General features: G+C 44.2%; 1 long non-coding RNA gene across 1 annotated transcript; it reads right to left on the minus strand.

Annotated features, from left to right (window-relative positions):
- Positions 1–2,946: 2,946 nt before the first annotated feature.
- On the minus strand, positions 2,947–4,295 carry LOC125906768 (uncharacterized). The gene is made up of 3 exons (XR_007452108.1): positions 3,701–4,295; positions 3,508–3,610; positions 2,947–3,429 (listed from the first exon to the last, which is right to left on the minus strand). It is a non-coding gene; the product is annotated as an uncharacterized LOC125906768 (long non-coding RNA).
- Between the last annotated feature and the right edge of the window lie 12,147 nt (positions 4,296–16,442).

Consider the following 16,442-nt stretch of genomic DNA (forward strand, 5'->3'; position numbering starts at 1 on the left):
ATTTACTTGTGTTGTTGTAATTGGAGTACACTGCCGGTGCTTTACGGGAACGTCCGTAAACCGCGGTCGTTAGCGTCTTGTGGGTTTTATTACGTTCTCACTGCGAATGTGTGCCACACGCGTAATTGTTTACACTGCACTTTGTTACTAGTACGCTACGTAATGATTTTCGATCAGATGTTCTCAGGTCGTCCGTTTTAAACGCCCTTTCTGAGGTTGCGTTTCACTGCACACACACACCCTTTTTGTTTTGTTTACAAACCTGTGGTACGACCGAAACGATATAGCGAACGTCGTTTTTTTTTTTCACTGCACACACACACCCTTTTTGTTTTGTTTACAAACCTGTGGTACGACCGAAACGATATAGCGAACGTCGTTTTTTTTTTTTTTTTTTTTTTTTTTTTTCACTGCACACACACACCCTTTTTGTTTTGTTTACAAACCTGTGGTACGACCGAAACGATATAGCGAACGTCGTTTTTTTGCCACCGGTGTCTTTATTCAATCACAATACATCGGTGATCGTACGGCGCCTTACTGAAATCTGTCTCTGTGCCTTGGACTTCTTAAGCACTGTTTCAGGCGTTTTTTTTTTTGCACTCGTTTGATTTGTTGCACTTTACGTTTTTGGCTACTATTATACATTCGCGATGTTTCCCGCTTTTACGAACCTTCCTCCGTTGGAGCGCTGGTTGTTTTTCTCTATCGGTCAGGAATACGTTCGTCAAGATCGGAAGCTAACCTCCGACTTGTATGTTCCTGCCGACTCTGGGTTTCAAGATCGGAAGTTAACCTCCGACTTGTACGTTGCGAGGTCTCTACTAGTCCTCTCTGGAGCCACCATATATTTTCCGCACCGAGTCTGAACTCGTTGGGAAGCGCCAAGACAGGAGGATTTTACCGTCCGACTTGGCTTGGAACAGACAAACAACTTAGTCTTTGAGTTCTTGTGCTTGAAAGTCGATTTATTCATGCTTATTCCTGACTTATATACTAATTTTCTGCTGATCGATCGCGATCAGCAGTTTTTATTTGGTCGATATTGTTTACATTAGATTTGCTTACAATTGTTTTCGTTCGGTCGGTCAGTTCCCAGGCCGTGATGACCTAATTATGCGGCGCTGTCATCAACACCATCCTTTCCCTCCTTTCCCTCCTTTCCGTATGTCGCTTACGATAATTTAGCCTTAAAAACAAAGTGTTGCTAGGTAGCAATACTTGCGTTATGCAACGCGCCAGCGATTAAACGCGCTTAACGATTAAATGGAATTTAACGATTAAATGGAAAACATAGGCTAAGAAGAAAATGCTGATCGACGACGGTCAGCATTTTTAGAGTATAAATTCAATTGAAAAAATTAATGAAGGCATCATTTGCCAAGAGCCAGTTGGTGCGTTTATTATTGTGCTTAAGTCGGCGTGTACTGTGCCTGTCTTGGGCTGCTGCTCCGAAAGATAGTTTCGTGTGCGCGACCAATGGTGGCTCCAGAGAGGATGCATCAACCAACGGATCGGCAAGTAGTCCAATGCCCTCCTTTCCCTTCTTTCTCTCCTTCCCTCCTTTTCCTCCTTTCCCTCCTTTCCAACCTTTCCCTCCTTTCCCTTCTTTTCCTCCTTTCCCTCCTTTCCCTCCTTTCCCTCCTTTCCCTCCTTTCCAACCTTTCCCTCCTTTCCCTCCTTTCCCTCATTTCCCTCCTTTCCATCCTTTCCCTTCTTTCCCTCCTTTCCCTCCGTTCCCTCCATTCCCTCATTTTCTTCCTTTCCCTCCTTTTTCGCCTTTCCATCCTTTCCCTCCTTCCCTCCTTTCCGTATGTCGCTTACGATAATTTAGCCTTAAAAACAAAGTGTTGCTAGGTAGCAATACTTGCGTTATGCAACGCGCCAGCGATTAAACGCGCTTAACGATTAAATGGAATTTAACGATTTAATGGAAAACATAGGCTAAGAAGAAAATGCTGATCGACGACGGTCAGCATTTTTAGAGTATAAATTCAATTGAAAAAATTAATGAAGGCATCATTTGCCAAGAGCCAGTTGGTGCGTTTATTATTGTGTTTAAGTCGGCGTGTACTGTGCCTGTCTTGGGCTGCAGCTCCGAAAGACAGTTTCGTGTGCGCGACCAATGGTGGCTCCAGAGAGGATGCATCAACCAACGGATCGGCAAGTAGTCCAATGCCCTCCTTTCCCTTCTTTCTCTCCTTCCCTCCTTTCCCTCCTTTCCATCCTTTCCCTCCTTTCCCTCCTTTCCCTTCTTTTCCTCCTTTCCCTCCTCTCCCTCCGTTCCATCCTTTCTCTTCTTTCCCTCCTTTCCCTCCTTACCCTCCTTTCCCTCCTTTCCCTCCTTTCCCTTTGTTCCCTCCATTTTCTCATTTCCTTCCTTTCCCTCCTTTCTCGCCTTTCCATCCTTTCCCTCCTCATTCCTTTCCCTCCTTTTCCTTCTTTCCGTCTGTCGCTTACGATAATTTAGCCTTAAAAACAAAGCGTTGCTAGGTAGCAATACTTGCTGAATAGCTACGTTATGCAACGCGCCAGCGATTAAGCGATTAGTGGCTCCAGAGAGGATGCATTAACCAACGGATCGGCAAGTAGTGAAATTAATTTATAAAACATAAATAGGCTGCAAAAGCATCTGAAAGGTTAAGCACTTCGTGCAGTTAGCGGATCAATGCTTAACCCAGAAAACCGTTGCGCTCGTAATAACCAGGCTCGACAAAATGGTCGGGAACCCTGAAAGCATTTACATGTCTTTACTGCTAGAATTACTAGTGATAAAACATATAACGACAGATAATCCTTCAGCATTTTTAGAATTTTCCAACGCTTTGCGCAATCTCATTGACAACATGGTGTTGTTGAAGCAAGAAGGATTTTTGAATGACCAAAGGCTGCTAAACGATTTAACATCAAGGTTTTCAACCGAACTTCGGAACGAAAGGTTCCCAGATAGCAAAGCCGAAGGCCTTTGTATGGGAGCCATCGCGCTGATCAAGGCTCACTTTTTCGCGCGCATAAAGCAAAATGTGCGCGAAGGCGAAAAAAAACCCGAAAGCGCTTCGTGTCCTCTCTCGTGTTTCTAGTTTTATTCTCTCTCGCATGTCCCAGTTTTTCGACCCCAGACTCTCTCCCAGTTTTTCGGATTGAAATGAGAATTCACTCTCTTGATTTGGTTGCGGCAGTCTAGCTGCTTCACACTCTTTATTCTCTTCTTTTTGCAGTTCCCACAAGAAGATTCACACATGTGTTCTCACATACTTACATACACACACACGGTGGTTGGAAGCCTGGCGCGGCTGTTTCCAATTCTGTCTTTTCTTCTTCCCTCTTCACACCGCGCTGGAGCCCGTGGTGGTGCGCGTGTTCAGCCTGCTTGGTTCAGGAAAGATGTCATCAGATTTGGCGCGCCTCAACCGCGGTGTTGTATGAAGGCTGTTGATGAAAGTACACAATTAATAGACACACTTTGTTAAAAAGATTACACTTGATTTAAAGATGTGACAAACTTACCTTTGTGCTTGAGGATCAATTGAAACTCTAACGCCTGTGCACACAGTGTCACACTTTTTAAGTAGTTTGAGGAACAGCTAGCGGTAGCAGCACACATCTGAAACTTGTAATGTGCAAAACATTGCATATTAGAATAATATTAGAATTAGAATAAATGTCACATAGCACTAGACACTTAGAAAAGGACACTTACCCAAACAATTAGATGATAAAAATTCGTCCTCCGATGAAGCAGAAAGAACACCGCGGATGGCGCAGTATGGAAAGTGTTTCACGCAGGAAAAATAGTTCACGCAGCACACAAACACACACTCTCACATCCACGGTTCAGAGCACACTGAAGTCGCTCTTTGGCTTGGATGGAAAAGAGCAAACACCCTGATGAGTGCGATGGAAGAAAATGACGTGTGTTCAACAGGGATGGGTAGAATCCAACATACGAAGTGTGCAGGAGAATTCTCTTCGTGTGGCAAGAGAGAATTGACTAACACCCTGATGAGCGAGAACGCAACAAACGTTGTGGAATGTAGAAACGGGATAGGAATAGTAAGCGAAGGCAGTTTTTGGACATGAGGGGGTTGAAACTGGGAGAAAAAAGCTTCGGTTGCTACTTGGGTTGAACGAGAATCGAACCGTTCGAACAGTTCGGTAAAGTGCACGAACGAACGAGATTCTTAACAAAAAACGACCAGGACTTTTGGAAGAAACTGACTACACCGAACGCGTTCGAACGTTCCGTTCATTGTTCGACGACACACATAAATGTGGTAATGAAACGTGCAAAATCATATTGCTTTCTCGCTCTTTCTCGCACCGTGCGAACGGGTCGTCAGAGATCAAAATGTACCCTGTTGGTGTTGAAATCGTACCCATACAACTCAATTCCTCGAACGCCGTCGAATTTGTCAGGCAGTGTTCGATACGTGTGCTGCAAGGTGTTATAAATGACAAGGTGAAGTTGTTCAGAGCAAAATGACATTTCTCGACTTGACATTTCTCTTCCGGGGGCTACGGTATAAAAATCGGGGAGGGCTGGTGCGGGGTAATGAAATTTGTATGCAGAGAGTGACAGATGTCCCCCACAATGTCGCCCAGCAAAAGCGATAAAAATCAACCTTCTAAATACATTATCCTTGGTGTGCTGTTGGTTTGGAAATCGTATCTATACGACTGAATTCATCGAACGCGTTCGAACTGGTGCTCGATCTGTGTTCTGTTGGTGTGTAAATCGTACCTACACAACTGAATTCATCGAACGCGTTCGAACTGGCTCATTTGTGTTCGATCTGTGCTCTGTTGGTGTGGAAATTATACATATACAATTCAATAGATCGATCCCGTTCAAACGGATTATTCATTATTCGCGAATGAACTGAACTGGAATTGCGCTCATCATGTTGATCCATATTTAAGTAGTTTTTTTTATAGAATCCTTGAGTGTGTATAAGGCATAGGGTACAATATATGCTGGAGGCATCTATGCTCGTATTAGTTTTATACATGCTAGTTTTTGGTCGGTTTTTCGATAGCTAGCCAGACAGCAGATGGGCCGAGTCTTTAATGTTTTTAAATTATTGGTGTCAACCGCAGAATGAGTACTTCTTTGGCTACAGTATGCGTCTATGGCGGGTAAATGAAAAAGATAACGAGCGTTCTTTGTAAATAAACACCCCATGAAAAAAAGAACGAAAGAATCGTCGTTCACGTACGGTTCTTTTTGGTGAGCGAACTAGTTCGTTCGCGTTCGGTGAAAAGAATCGTTTTGCCCATGCCTAGTTGAAACACACGATAAGTACGAAACAAGATAACAAGAATCTTACGCTACAAGACCTAGCAGAATGGCTGAAACCCTCTGAAGAACTAGCCATTATGCGGCCACGAACGAAGGAGTATCCAAGCAAGAAAGGTCGAAACATCAAAATATACAGCATTGTCACAAAGGGCCAGAAAAGGAAACAATATGTATAATTTGTGGATTTCCTCACGAAACCACTCGTTGCAGGCAATTGAACGGTAAGACACCCAATATAAAATTAACTCTTTTTATTCGGCATAGAATTTGCACCAATTGCTGCAAGTACAGCAACCATAACACCAAAAACTGTCGCCTATCAGCACAATGTAGTGTGGTACGGTTACGGCAAAAGGCATCATAGTATCTGTTGTGTACTGGATTGCCAAACTACGATGAGTTTCAATCGATAGGTTTATTCAAACTGAACGTGTTATTTGCATTCCCTACTTTTTATAGTTCAGAATGTAACAACGTGAACTATGATCAATTAATAATTATTACATGAAAATGTTATGATTGCAATGTGTGCTATGATCCAACATCTCCCCCCTTATAACCGCAGGACTCCACACAGCATAACACGGAGCGCAACATAACAACTGACAGCTGCTTAACGCTTCAGCAAACGCTGTATTGCCGGTACCATGTTATGAATATCCGTAGCAGGCCGCTCATTTCTCATTGGAAAGCTACCAACCTGTACCGACAGTTAATGAAACGCTTTACCTCCTTTCCCAAGCGTTTTCTTACGCGTTTGGCAGCAGTCAGTTGTTATGTTGCGCTCCGTGTTATGCTGTGTGGAGTCCTGCGGTAACTGAATGATCCAACATCTCTCCCCTTAATTGGTACTTCTGGAATGAATTGAGTGTTCGGTAGCTGTTTGGTAGCTCGGAGATGCCTAATCCCGGAAACAATGTTTGAAGGTGTGTATTATGGATCTGTTGGTTAAAACATCTGTCTTCAAATTCAACCAGTTGGTGTGTGCTCGTATCGATTCCGGCTCAGCTCCTCCGTGCTTACTTGGGCTGAGAAGCGACGAAACAGTTTGAAACGGTATGGAAATATACCTGCAGTAACTTTTTCGTCCCAATTGGTGGTTCGAAATACATTTGATTGTGCGTTTCGAAATACTTTCCCTCCTTTCCCTCATTTCCCTCCTTTCCCTCCTTTCCATCCTTTCCCTCCTTTCCCTCCTTTCCCTCCTTTCCCTCCTTTCCCTCCTTTCCTCCTTTCCCTCCTTTCCCTCCTATCCCTCCGTTCCATCCTTTCCCTCTTTTCCCTCCTTTCCCTCCTTTCCTCCTTTTCCTCCTTTCCCTCTTTTCCCTCTTTTCCCACCTTTCCCTCCTTTCATTCTTTTCCCTCCTTTTTATCTTTCCCTCTGTCGCTGACGATAATTAAGCTTTAAAAACGAAGCGTTGCTGGTCACTACTTGCTGAATAGCTACGTTATGCAACGCGCCAGCGATGCGTGCTTTTTCAACGATTTTATGGAAAACATAGGCTAAGAAGAAAATACTGATGGACGACGGTCAGCATTTTTTGAGTATAAATTCAATTGAAACCAGTTGGTGCGTTTATTATTGTGCTTAAGTCGGCGTGTACTGTGCCTGTCTTGGGTTGCTGCTCCGAAAGACACTTTCGTGTGCGCGACAAATGGTGGCTCCAGAGAGGATGCATCAACCAACGGATCGGCAAGTAGTCAAATGCCCTCCTTTCCCTTCTTTCTCTACTTCCCTCCTTTCCCTCCTTTCCCTCCTTTCCAACCTTTCCCTCCTTTTCCTCCTTTCCCTCCTTTCCCTCCTTTACCTCCTTTCCCTCCTTTCCCTCCTTTCCCTCCTTTCCCTCCTTTCCCTCTTTTCCCTCTTTTCCCACCTTTCCCTCCTTTCATTCTTTTCCCTCCTTTTTATCTTTCCCTCTGTCGCTTACGATAATTAAGCTTTAAAAACGAAGCGTTGCTGGTCAATACTTGCTGAATAGCTACGTTATGCAACGCGCCAGCGATGCGTGCTTTTTCAACGATTTTATGGAAAACATAGGCTAAGAAGAAAATACTGATGGACGACGGTCAGCATTTTTTGAGTATAAATTCAATTGAAACTAGTTGGTGCGTTTATTATTGTGCTTAAGTCGGCGTGTACTGTGCCTGTCTTGGGTTGCTGCTCCGAAAGACATTTTCGTGTGCGCGACAAATGGTGGCTCCAGAGAGGATGCATCAACCAACGGATCGGCAACTAGTCAAATGCCCTCCTTTCCCTTCTTTCTCTCCTTCCCTCCTTTCCCTCCTTTCCCTCCTTTCCCTCCTTTCCCTACTTTTCCTCCTTTCCCTCCTTTCCCTCCTTTCCCTCCTTTTCCTCCTTTCCCTCCTTTCCCTCCTTTCCCTCCTTTCCCTCCTTTCCCTCCTTTCCCTCCTTTCCAACCTTTCCCTTCTTTCCCTCCGTTCCCCCAATTCCCTCATTTCCATCCTTTCCCTCCTCATTCCTTTCCCTCCTTTTCCTCCTTTCCGTCTGTCGCTTACGATAATTTAGCCTTAAAAACAAAGTGTTGCTAGGTAGCAATACTTGCTGAATAGCTACGTTATGCAACGCGCCAGCGATTAAACGCGCTTAACGATTAAATGGAATTTAACGATTTAATGAAAAACATAGGCTAAGAAGAAAATGCTGATCGACGACGGTCAGCATTTTTAGAGTATAAATTCAATTGAAAAAAAAATAATGAAGGCATTATTTGCCAATAGCCAGTTGGTGCGTTTATTATTGTGCTTAAGTCGGCGTGTACTGTGCCTGTCTTGGGCTGCTGCTCCGAAAGACACTCTCATGTGCTCGACAAATGGTGGCTCCAGAGAGGATGCATCAACCAACGGATCGGCAAGTAGTCCAATGCCCTCCTTTCCCTCCTTTCCCTCCTTTTCCTTCTTTCCGTCTGTCGCTTACGATAATTTAGCCTTAAAAACAAGCGTAGCAATACTTGCTGAATAGCTACGTTATGCAACGCGCCAGCGATTAAACGCGCTTAACAATTCAATGGAATTTAACGATTTAATGGAAAACATAGGCTAAGAAGGAAATGCTGATCGACGACGGTCAGCATTTTTAGAGTATAAATTCAATTGAAAAAAAAAATAATGAAGGCATTATTTGCCAAGAGCTAGTTGGTGCGTTTAATATTGTGCTTTCCCTCCTTTCCCTCCTTTCCCTTTTTACCCTCCTTTCCCTCTTTTCCATTCTTTCCCTCTTTTCCCTCCTTTCCCTCCTTTCCCTAATTTCCCTCCTTTCCCTCCTTTCCCTCCTTTCCCTCCTTTCCCTCCTTTCCCTTCTTTCCCTCCTTTCCCTCCTTTCCCTCCTTTCCCTCCTTTCCCTCCTTTCCCTCCTTTCCCTCATTTCCCTCCTTTCCCTCCTTTCCCTCCGTTCCATCCTATCCCTCCTTTCCAACCGTTCCCTCCTTTCCCTCCTTTACCTCCTTTCCCTCCTTTCTCTCCTTTCCCTCCTTTCCCTCCTTTCCAACCGTTCCCTCCTTTCCCTCTTTTCCCTCCTTTCCCTCCTTTCCCTCCTTTCCCTCCTTTCCCTCCTTTCCCTCCTTTCCCTCCTTTCCCACCTTTCCCTCCTTTCCCTCCTTTCCCTCCTTTTACTCCTTTCCCTCATTTCCCTCCTTTCCATCCTTTCCCTTCTTTCCCTCCTTTCCCTTCTTTCCCTCCTTTCATTCCTTTCCCTCCTTTCCAACCTATCCCTCCTTTCCAACCTATCCCTCCTTTCCAACCGTTCCCTTCTTTCCCTCCTTTCCCTCCTTTCTCTCCTTTCCCTCCTTTCCCTCCTTTCCCTCCTTTCCCTGCTTTCCCTGCTTTCCCTCCTTTCCCTCCTTTCCCTCCTTTCCCTCCTTTTTCTCCTTTCCCTCCTTTCCCACCTTTCCCTCCTTTCCCTCCTTTTCCTCCTTTTCCTCCTTTCCCTCCTTTCCCTCCTTTTCCGCCTTTCCCTCCTTTCCCTCCTTTCCCTCCTTTAACTCCTTTCCCACCATTCCCTCCTTTCCATCCTTTCCCTCATTTCCCTCCTTTCCATCCTTTCTCTTCTTTCCCTCCTTTCCCTTCTTTCGAACCGTTCCCTCCTTTCCCTCTTATCCCTCCTTTTCCTCCTTTCCCTCCTTTCCAACCTTTCCCTCCTTTCCCTCCTTTCCCTCCTTTCCCTCCTTTCCCTCCTTTCCCTCCTTTCCCTGCTTTCCCTCATTTCCCTCCTTTCCCTACTTCCCCTCCTTTCCCTCCTTTCCCTCCTTTCCCACCTTTCCCTCCTTTCCCTCCTTTCCCTCCTTTCCCTCCTTTTCCTCCTTTCCCTCATTTCCCTCCTTTCCATCCTTTCCCTTCTTTCCCTCTTTTCCCTTCTTTCCTACCGTTCCCTCCTTTCCCTCTTTTTCCTCCTTTCCCTCCTTTCCATCCTTTCCCTCCTTTTCCTTGTTTCCGTCTGTCGCTTACGATAATTTAGCCTTAAAAACAAAGCGTTTCTAGGTAGCACTAATTGCTGAATAGCTACGTTATGCAACGCGCCAGCGATGCGCGCTTTTTCAACGATTTTATGGAAAACATAGGCTAAGAAGAAAATGCTGCTCGACGATGGTCAGCATTTTTAGAGTATAAATTCAATTGAAAAAATTAATGAAGGCATCATTTGCCAAGAGCCAGTTGGTGCGTTTATTATTGTGCTTAAGTCGGCGTGTACTGTGCCTGTCTTGGGCTGCAGCTCCGAAAGACACTTTCGTGTGCGCGACAAATGGTGGCTCCAGAGAGGATGCATCAACCAACGGATCGGCAAGTAGTCCCTCATTTCCTTCCTTTCCCTCCTTTCTCGCCTTTCCATCCTTTCCCTCCTCATTCCTTTCCCTCCTTTTCCTTCTTTCCGTCTGTCGCTTACGATAATTTAGCCTTAAAAAAAAAGCGTTGCTGGGTAGCAATACTTGCTGAATAGCTACGTTATGCAGCGCGCCAGCGATTAAGCGATTAGTGGCTCCAGAGAGGATGCTTTAACCAACGGATCGGCAAGTAGTGAAATTAATTTAGAAAACATAAATAGGCTGCAAAAGCATCTGAAAGGTTAAGCACTTCGTGCAGTTAGCGGATCAATGCTTAACCCAGAAAACCGTTGCGCTCGTAATAACCAGGCTCGACAAAATGGTCGGGAACCCTGAAAGCATTTACAAGTCTTTACTGCTAGAATTTCCAACGCTTTGCGCAATCTCATTGGCAACATGGTGTTGTTGAAGCAAGAAGGATTTTTGAATGACCAAAGGCTGCTAAACGATTTAACATCAAGGTTTTCAACCGAACTTCGGAACGAAAGGTTGAACGAGAATCGAACCGTTCGAACAGTTCGGTAAAGTGCACGAACGAACGAGATTCTTAACAAAAAACGACCAGGACTTTTGGAAGAAACTGACTACACCGAACGCGTTCGAACGTTCCGTTCATTGTTCGACGACACACATAAATGTGGTAATGAAACGTGCAAAATCATATTGCTTTCTCGCTCTTTCTCGCACCGTGCGAACGGGTCGTCAGAGATCAAAATGTACCCTGTTGGTGTTGAAATCGTACCCATACAACTCAATTCCTCGAACGCCGTCGAATTTGTCAGGCAGTGTTCGATACGTGTGCTGCAAGGTGTTATAAATGACAAGGTGAAGTTGTTCAGAGCAAAATGACATTTCTCGACTTGACATTTCTCTTCCGGGGGCTACGGTATAAAAATCGGGGAGGGCTGGTGCGGGGTAATGAAATTTGTATGCAGAGAGTGACAGATGTCCCCCACAATGTCGCCCAGCAAAAGCGATAAAAATCAACCTTCTAAATACATTATCCTTGGTGTGCTGTTGGTTTGGAAATCGTATCTATACGACTGAATTCATCGAACGCGTTCGAACTGGTGCTCGATCTGTGTTCTGTTGGTGTGTAAATCGTACCTACACAACTGAATTCATCGAACGCGTTCGAACTGGCTCATTTGTGTTCGATCTGTGCTCTGTTGGTGTGGAAATTATACATATACAATTCAATAGATCGATCCCGTTCAAACGGATTATTCATTATTCGCGAATGAACTGAACTGGAATTGCGCTCATCATGTTGATCCATATTTAAGTAGTTTTTTTTACAGAATCCTTGAGTGTGTATAAGGCATAGGGTACAATATATGCTGGAGACGTCTATGCTCGTATTAGTTTTATACATGCTAGTTTTTGGTCGGTTTTTCGATAGCTAGCCAGACAGCAGATGGGCCGAGTCTTTACAGGGTTTTACAAGTCAGAATCGAATGTCAGCAAAACAATTTCAGAAGCTCAAGATGCAGTTTAGCTGTCAAAAGTTGTTGTTTCACCGCACCGATGCTATTTTCAATAGCGCAATTTGATTTTTAAATCGCTCAAGTTGTTTTTTTTAGAGGCCTTTCGCATCGTTTTGCAAATTCAAACACGAATTTTGAGATTATTTGTATACAAATCAATTATTTAGTGCATTTATAGCGTTATATTTATGAAACATTACGTATTTATTGTAAAAAATGAGTGTTTCTGTGCAAAAAGCTACGAGCACTTGCGTATGTAAACATGTACACTGTTTATGTAGCTTTTTGTACAGAAAATCGCCATTTTTACCATAAATACGTAATATTTCATAAATATAATGCTTAAATGAATAAAAGCATTGATCTCAATCATATAATCAAATAATGAGTGTTTGAATTTGCAAAATGATGCGAAAGGCCTCTAAAAAAACAACTTGAGCGATTTAAAAATCAAATTGCGCTATTGAAAATAGCATCGGTGCGGTGAAACAACAACGTTTGACAGCTAAACTGAATCTTGAGCTTCTGAAATTATTTTGCTGACATTCTATTCTGACTTGTAAAACCCTGTAATGTTTTTAAATTATTGGTGTCAACCGCAGAATGAGTACTCCTTTGGCTACAGTATGCGTCTATGGCGGGTAAATGAAAAAGATAACGAGCGTTCTTTGTAAATAAACACCCCATGAAAAAAAGAACGAAAGAATCGTCGTTCACGTACGGTTCTTTTTGGTGATCGAACTAGTTCGTTCGCGTTCGGTGAAAAGAATCGTTTTGCCCATGCCTAGTTGAAACACACGATAAGTACGAAACAAGATAACAAGAATCTTACGCTACAAGACCTAGCAGAATGGCTGAAACCCTCTGAAGAACTAGCCATTATGCGGCCACGAACGAAGGAGTATCCAAGCAAGAAAGGTCGAAACATCAAAATATACAGCATTGTCACAAAGGGCCAGAAAAGGAAACAATATGTATAATTTGTGGATTTCCTCACGAAACCACTCGTTGCAGGCAATTGAACGGTAAGACACCCAATATAAAATTAACTCTTTTTATTCGGCATAGAATTTGCACCAATTGCTGCAAGTACAGCAACCATAACACCAAAAACTGTCGCCTATCAGCACAATGTAGTGTGGTACGGTTGCGGCAAAAGGCATCATAGTATCTGTTGTGTACTGGATTGCCAAACTACGATGAGTTTCAATCGATAGGTTTATTCAAACTGAACGTGTTATTTGCATTCCCTACTTTTTATAGTTCAGAATGTAACAACGTGAACTATGATCAATTAATAATTATTACATGAAAATGTTATGATTGCAATGTGTGCTATGATCCAACATCTCCCCCCTTATAACCGCAGGACTCCACACAGCATAACACGGAGCGCAACATAACAACTGACAGCTGCTTAACGCTTCAGAAAACGCTGTATTGCCGGTACCATGTTATGAATATCCGTAGTAGGCCGCTCATTTCTCATTGGAAAGCTACCAACCTACTGCGATTACCGACAGTTAATGAAACGCTTTACCTCCTTTCCCAAGCGTTTTCTTACGCGTTTGGCAGCTGTCAGTTGCTATGTTGCGCTCCGTGTTATGCTGTGTGGAGTCCTGCGGTAACTGAATGATCCAACATCTCTCCCCTTAATTGGTACTTCTGGAATGAATTGAGTGTTCGGTAGCTGTTTGGTAGCTCGGAGATGCCTAATCCCGGAATCAATGTTTGAAGATGTGTATTGTGGATCTGGTGGTTAAAACATCTGTCTTCAAATTCAACCAGTTGGTGTGTGCTCGTATCGATTCCGGCTCAGCTCCTCCGTGCTTACTTGGGCTGAGAAGCGACGAAACAGTTTGAAACGGTATGGAAATATACCTGCAGTAACTTTTTCGTCCCAATTGGTGGTTCGAAATACATTTGATTGTGCGTTTCGAAATACTTTCCCTCCTTTCCTTCCTTTCCCTCCTTCCCCTTCTTTCCCTGCTTTTCCTCCTTTCCATCCTTTCCCTCCTTTCCCTCCTTTCCCTCCTTTCCCACCTTTCCATCCTTTCCCTCTTTTCCCTCTTTTCCCTCCTTTCCCTCCTTTCCCTCCTTTCCCTCCTTTCCCTCTTTTCCCTCCTTTCCCTCCTTTCCCTCCTTCCCCTCCTTTCCCTCCTTTCCCTCCTTTCCCTCCTATCCCTCCTTTCCATCCTTTCCCTCTTTTCCCTCCTTTCCCTCCTTTCCTCCTTTCCAACCTTTCCCTCTTTTCCCTCTTTTCCCACCTTTCCCTCCTATCATTCTTTTCCCTCATTTCATTCTTTTCCCTCCTTTTTATCTTTCCCTCTGTCGCTGACGATAATTAAGCTTTAAAAACGAAGCGTTGCTGGTCAATACTTGCTGAATAGCTACGTTATGCAACGCGCCAGCGATGCGCGCTTTTTCAACGATTTTATGGAAAACATAGGCTAAGAAGAAAATGCTGATGGACGACGGTCAGCATTTTTAGAGTATAAATTCAATTGAAACCAGTTGGTGCGTTTATTATTGTGCTTAAGTCGGCGTGTACTGTGCCTGTCTTGGGTTGCTGCTCCGAAAGACACTTTCGTGTGCGCGACAAATGGTGGCTCCAAAGAGGATGCATCAACCAACGGATCGGCAAGTAGTCAAATGCCCTCCTTTCCCTTCTTTCTCTCCTTCCCTCCTTTCCCTCCTTTCCCTCATTTCCATCCTTTCCCTCCTTCTCCTCCTTTCCCTCCTTTCCCTCCTTTCCCTCCATTCCCTCCTTTCCCTCCTTTCCCCCCTTTCCCTCCTTTCCCTCCTTTCCCTCCTTTCCCTCCTTTCCCTCCTTTCCCTCCGTTCCCTCCTTTCCCTCCTTTCCCTCCTTTCCCTCCTTTCCCTCCGTTCCCTCCATTCCCTCATTTCCATCCTTTCCCTCCTTTCTCTCCTTCCCTCCTTTCCCTCCTTTCCCTCCTTTCCAACTGTTGTTACGCCTGGTAACAATCTGTTTATTTTGGTAGCTGGTTAGACTTTCTTGTAACTGGCTCTCGCGTATAGGGTTTTCGCCGCACAGTTCAAAAAATAGTCTTTCTTCTTTCTATGTAAGTTTGCTACTGTCCCTTTTACGATGGCGGCATTTTACTCGATCAGCTGATCTCCTTGACCTCTTTTGCCCTTAAGTTGACCGTAGATGAACTATTTCCTAATTGGCCCTAATGTTGGAGATCTAGCTGTCTCGTATTTTCGTCCTTGTCTGTATCTGTAAAGCGCCATCTGAGGGATTTATTGCGACTTATTCTATATATTGCGACTATTATCAAGATAGCTCGATATATGTCAACATTCGCCAGACAGATCTCGCACGAGGTCGATATCGTGCCAACACTTTCCCTCCTTTCCCTCCTTTCCCTCCTTTCCCTCCTTTCCCTCCTTTCCCTCCTTTCCCTCCTTTCCCTCCTTTCCCTCCTTTCCCTTCGTTCCCTCCATTCCCTCATTTTCTTACTTTCCCTCCTTTCTCGCCTTTCCATCCTTTCCCTCCTTTCCCTCCTTTCCCTCATTTCCCTCCTTTCCCTCCTTTCCCTCCTTTCCCTCCTTTCCAACCGTTCCCTCCTTTCCCTCCTTTCTCTCCTTTCCCTCCTTTCTCTCCTTTCCCTCCTTTCCCTCCTTTCCCTCCTTTCCCTCCTTTCCCTCCTTTCCATCCTTTCCCTCTTTTCCCTCCTTTCCTTCCTTTCCTCCTTTCCCTCCTTTCCCTCTTTTCCCTCTTTTCCCACCTTTCCCTCCTTTCATTCTTTTCCCTCCTTTTTATCTTTCCATCTGTCGCTGACGATAATTAAGCTTTAAAAACGAAGCGTTGCTGGTCAATACTTGCTGAATAGCTACGTTATGCAACGCGCCAGCGATGCGCGCTTTTTTAACGATTTTATGGAAAACATAGGCTAAGAAGAAAATGCTGCTCGACGACGGTCAGCATTTTTAGAGTATAAATTCAATTGAAAAAATTAATGAAGGCATCATTTGCCAAGAGCCAGTTGGTGCGTTTATTATTGTGCTTAAGTCGGCGTGTACTGTGCCTGTCTTGGGCTGCAGCTCCGAAAGACACTTTCGTGTGCGCGACAAATGGTGGCTCCAGAGAGGATGCATCAACCAACGGATCGGCAAGTAGTCAAATGCCCTCCTTTCCCTTCTTTCTCTACTTCCCTCCTTTCCCTCCTCATTCCTTTCCCTCCTTTTCCTTCTTTCCGTCTGTCGCTTACGATAATTTAGCCTTAAAAACAAAGCATTGCTAGGTAGCAATACTTGCTGAATAGCTACGTTATGCAACGCGCCAGCGATTAAGCGATTAGTGGCTCCAGAGAGGATGCTTTAACCAACGGATCGGCAAGTAGTGAAATTAATTTAGAAAACATAAATAGGCTGCAAAAGCATCTGAAAGGTTAAGCACTTCGTGCAGTTAGCGGATCAATGCTTAACCCAGAAAACCGTTGCGCTCGTAATAACCAGGCTCGACAAAATGGTCGGGAACCCTGAAAGCATTTACAAGTCTTTACTGCTAGAATTTCCAACGCTTTGCGCAATCTCATTGACAACATGGTGTTGTTGAAGCAAGAAGGATTTTTGAATGACCAAAGGCTGCTAAACGATTTAACATCAAGGTTTTCAACCGAACTTCGGAACGAAAGGTTGAACGAGAATCGAACCGTTCGAACAGTTCGGTAAAGTGCACGAACGAACGAGATTCTTAACAAAAAACGACCAGGACTTTTGGAAGAAACTGACTACACCGAACGCGTTCGAACGTTCCGTTCATTGTTCGACGACACACATAAATGTGGTAATGAA

Source organism: Anopheles coluzzii, chromosome 2 (assembly GCF_943734685.1).
Source record: "Anopheles coluzzii chromosome 2, AcolN3, whole genome shotgun sequence".
NCBI lineage: Eukaryota > Metazoa > Arthropoda > Insecta > Diptera > Culicidae > Anopheles > Anopheles coluzzii.